The sequence below is a fragment of the Siphateles boraxobius genome, unplaced genomic scaffold, assembly GCF_051911475.1.
Source record: "Siphateles boraxobius isolate OS27281-9 unplaced genomic scaffold, OSU_SipBor_1 315, whole genome shotgun sequence".
Classification (NCBI taxonomy): Eukaryota; Metazoa; Chordata; class Actinopteri; order Cypriniformes; family Leuciscidae; genus Siphateles; species Siphateles boraxobius.
Window position 1 is genome coordinate 162,501 of NW_027508937.1, and position 5,000 is coordinate 167,500.

General features: G+C 33.1%; 1 non-coding gene across 1 annotated transcript; it reads left to right on the plus strand.

Moving 5' to 3' along the window:
- The first annotated feature begins 4,765 nt into the window (after positions 1–4,765).
- On the plus strand, positions 4,766–4,884 carry LOC143699373 (5S ribosomal RNA). The gene has a single exon (XR_013188296.1). It is a non-coding gene; the product is annotated as a 5S ribosomal RNA (ribosomal RNA).
- Positions 4,885–5,000: the final 116 nt, after the last annotated feature.

The window sequence follows — 5,000 nt, forward strand, 5'->3', positions numbered from 1 at the left end:
CGGGAATGCAATGCAGTGAAGTGCCCAGACTGTTTTAAAACACTAAACAAATGTGAATGCTGGATGCAGAACAACGAGGAAGAGGAGGAGCAACAAGTGAACGGGCAGATGCATAACGATACTACAGAAACTCAAGAAACAAACAAAAAGGAAGAACAATATGAGACAACAGGAGGAGAGAAACAAGGGACTAGTAAAGAACAAGAAAATGAGGAGCAACAGGAAGTAGGAGATCAAGAGGAAAGAATGGAGGAAGATGAATCAACAGAAGAAACAATATCAAGGGGAGAAGAACTGAATGAAGTAAAACTGGCACGAGATGAAGGAAAGAAGAACCAAACGGAGGCACAAAATGACAGAGAACTGGGAATAATGCCACGAAGAAAACAACAGAAGGTAACACCTAATTTAGAACTGGCAAAAAGAAAAAGACTTAAACAATTAGATAATACGGTTGAGGGGTTGAGAAGGGAAGACGGAGAAGATAATCAAGAATGAACGTTTTTAATTATTTATTTTTGTACAGTATGGTTTTAAATTTGGTATGTTGGAATGCAAGAGGTTTAATCGGTAAAAGGAAATTTGAAATGTTAAATGAACTATGTAAAAAACAAGATGTGATAATTTTACAAGAAACAAACTGGAAAGAAGAAATGATAGAGGATGTGAAAAATAGATGGAAAGGGCAAATATTTTATAATAATGGTGATGGAAGGTTGGGAAGAGGGGTAGCAATTTTAATAAGAGAAAATGTTGAAATTAATTCATGTGAAGTATATAATGACAAAAAAGGCAAATGTAATGGGATTAAAATTACACAAGGTGATAATGAATTTGTGATAATTAACTTGCATGCACCTACGCATGAGGGAGAAAAAAGGGAATTTTTTGAGGGAATTAGGATTTTAACAAAGAAATGGAATAATTTAATTTTAGTTGGGGATTTTAATACAGTTTTTAGTAAAATTGACATGGCGGATGGGATGGTTTTTAAAACAGATGTGGGAAGGAAAGTGTTAAAAGAGATGATGGAGGAGAGAAATTTGATTGATGTCTGGAGAGATGAAAATGAAAGAAAAAGAGACTTTTCCAGAAGACAATTAGTAGGGAATTTCATGTGTCAGACAAGAATAGATTTTATTTTGAGTGTAAGGGAAATGGAATGTTTTCTGGAGGAAATTTGTTATAAGGATACCAGCTTGAGTGATCATAAGATGCTTTTATGGAAAATTGATTTTAGTAGAGAAAAAAAAGGGCCTGGTGTGTGGATTTTAAATTCAGGAATACTGGCAAATGAAAGTTACAGAATAGGAATTGAAGGAATATTAGAAAAAGAGAAAGAGGATGGAATGTACTTTGAAGATAAAAGATTGTGGTGGCAAAATGTAAAATATGAAATAAAGAAATATTCTATGAATTACAGTAAACTGGTACAGAGGGTCAAAAAAGCAAAAGAGGTAAAAATAAGGGCAAAGCTAAGAGACGAGACAAATAAAAGTAAAGTACAGATAGAACAGATAATACGGTGGGAAGAAGAGCTAAGGAAATTTGAGGAAGAAAAGTGTAAAGGAGCAATATTAAGAAGTAAGGCAAAATATACAATTGAAGGAGAGAAATGTACAAAATTTTTCTTTGGTTTAGAAAAAAACAGAAGAAAAGCGGAAATGATAAAAGAATTACAAAATAAAAAAGGAGAAATAGTGAAGGACATAAAAGGGATTTTAAAAGAAGTAAAAGAGTATTATGGAGAACTTTTTGGAACAAAAGGAATAGATGAAAAAGAGAAAAACCTATTACTAGAGTGTGTTACGGCTAAAGTAAGTAAAGAGGATAAGGAAGAATGTGAAAAAGAAATTAGCAAAGAGGAAATTATACAAGCTATAAATAGTTTAAAAGGAAGGAAAAGCCCAGGCACGGATGGGATAGTAAATGAATTCTATAAAGTTTTTAAAGAGAGAATAAGTGAAATTTTACAAGAAGTATATCAGGAGATTTTTAAGAAAGGGGAAATTGACCAGAGGATGAGTATGGGATTGATGAAATTGATTTATAAAAGGAAAGGAAGTAAAAATATTTTAAATAATTTTAGGCCAATAACAATGTTAAATACAGATTTGAAAATACTAGCTAAGGTTCTTGCAAACAGACTTAAAAATGTTTTACCAACAGTTATAATGACTAACCAAGCGTATGGGGTGAGAGGGAGAGATATTGCAGATATTACAGGTGGTATAAGAGACATAATAAGTTATTTAAATGAAACACAGGAGGATGGATATGTTGTTAATTTAGATTTTGAAAAGGCTTTTGATAGGGTAGAACATGGGTTTTTATTTTCAATTTTAGAACATTTTGGGTTTGGGAAAAATTTTAATGATTGGATAAAGATTTTATATAAAAATGTAATGACAAGAGTAAAGTGTAATGGGTTTTTAACTGAACCTTTTAGAATAACCAGGTCTATTAGACAAGGATGTCCACTTTCTGCACAGCTGTATACTTTGGTAGCAGAACCTATAGGATTAATGATTAAAAAAGATGAATGTATAAAAGGTATTAGAATAGAAGAAGGCAAAGAAGAAAAAAGGATATTTCAGTATGCAGATGACACAACGTTGTTTTTAAAAGATTTAGAAAGTGTGAAGGAAGTAATGAGAAAAGTAGAGAGATATGGAAAAGGAACAGGAGCAAGAGTGAATGAAGAAAAGACAGTGTACATGAGGTTTGGAAGGGTACCAAATTTGGTTGGGGTTGTACATTTTGAGGAAGTAAAAGAAACAAAAATTTTGGGGGTGACTTTAGGGAAAGATGAGAAGGGGGCAAGAGAAAGAATGTTTGAAATGATGGTGGGAGAAATGGAGAGGAGATTAATTTTTTGGAGGGGAAGGATGTTAAGTTTGAAAGGGAAAATTTTAGTGGTAAATGCATTAATGTTATCTAAAATGTGGTATATTTTAACTGTTAGTGCAACACCAAGATGGGTGGAAATGAGACTGAAAAGATGCGTGACAGAATTCGTTTGGGAGAAAAAACCCCCAAGAGTTGCATATAACACTTTGATTGGACAGACAGATAAAGGAGGGATGGGGTTAGCTGATGTAGAACTAAAGAAGAAAAGTATGAGGATCAAAGTGGTGAAAAAATATATAGATGAAGAGGAAAAGGGGGAATGGAAAGAAACAATGAAATATTTTTTGAACAAATGTGGGGAGGTGAAATTGGGGGATAGTGTTTTATGGATGAAAATGAAGGAGTGGATGTTTAAAGGAGTACCAGAATTTTATAAGGAAGTTTTAAAAGCTTGGGGTTTTTTCCTCTCTAAGGTGGATTTTAAGCCAGCGGAGAGAGAAGAGATTTTAAACCAACCATTGTTTTTTAATAAAAATATTGTGAATAATGGGAAGGAAATGTTTTTTAAAAAATGGTGGGCGGTTGGAATTTCAAGAGTAAGAGATATATTGTATGAAATAAGGGACGGATTTTTACCAATGCAAGTGATCATTGATGAGTTAGAGGAGGCAAAGGAAGAGTATGATATAAGTTGTGTAAAGAAACAATATGAAGAGATGAAAAATGCAATACCTAATGAGTGGCTGAATAAAATACAGAGTGGGGAGAGAAGAAAGAAGGGAGAATTGAAATGTTTTTTTATAAATCAGGGTAAAAGAATGGAGTTAAAATTGGGGAATATGAAAATGTTTTATCATGTTTTTATGGAAGAGGCTTTTAAAAAGCCGAATTCAAATGAGATGTGGTTGAGACATTTTAATGGTTTGAGTGAGAAAGAAATATGGAAAAATATGAGAGGGGTTTTAATAAGCACAGAATTGGAAAGCTTGGATTATTTTATTAGGCATAATGTTATTTATTCAGAAATGAGACTGTGTTTAATGAAAAAAGAGCTAAATGCATTGTGTAAGGTGTGTAAAAAACAAGATGAAGGTTTGCTGCATTTGTTTTTACTGTGTGAAAAATTAAGTGCCTTTTTAAAAATGGTAAAGAATATGATAAATGAGCTAAGGGAAAAAACAGAAGAGGGAGATTGGCAAAGAATTTTGATGTTAGGAATGGAGGAGAAGTGTAAAAACAAAGAGGTTATAAATCTTTTATTTATGCTTGCAAGAAAGGCTATTTGGAAAAGAAGGAATATAGTTAAAATTAGAGATGTTGCGATAGATGTGTGGATTCTATATAAAAATATGGTGAAAGACTATATGTTAACACTCTATAACTATTGGAGATTGGAGGGAAAAGAAGAAGTGTTTTTTAAAATGTACACAAATGAAGTGGGAAATATATTTAAGAAATATAAAATAGAACTAGACATATAAAGGAGGCAAAGAATTTAAGATCTGGTTGGGGAAAACTGTAACAAATATTTCTGAGATCAAGTTGTTTTTAATGAGAATTGTCTGTATTTGTGCACTTTGTTCTGTATTGTTTTAAGAATTTTTAATAAAAAAAAAAAAAAAAAAAAAAAAAAAAGTCACGCCCGATCTCGTCTGATCTCGGAAGCTAAGCAGGGTCGGGCCTGGTTAGTACTTGGATGGGAGACCGCCTGGGAATACCAGGTGCTGTAAGCTTTTTTGATTTAAAAAAAAAAAAAAAAAAAAAAAAGAGTCCCTGAGCTTCTTCAGAAAGCCTTTAAAAGTCTCTGAGATTCTTCAGAGAGCATGAAAGAGTTTGAGTTTTTTCAAAAGTTCTTCTTAGTTTTCTTCATTAATGGTCTAACCTTTTAAATTGCCCAATTTTGGCAGCAGTTTTCGCTTACGGCCATACCACCTTGGTCACGCCCGATCTCGTCTGATCTCGGAAGCTAAGCAGGGTCGGGCCTGGTTAGTACTTGGATGGGAGACCGCCTGGGAATACCAGGTGCTGTAAGCTTTTTTGATTTAAAAAAAAAAAAAAAAAAAAAAAAGAGTCCCTGAGCTTCTTCAGAAAGCCTTTAAAAGTCTCTGAGATTCTTCAGAGAGCATGAAAGAGTTTGAGTTTTTTCAAAA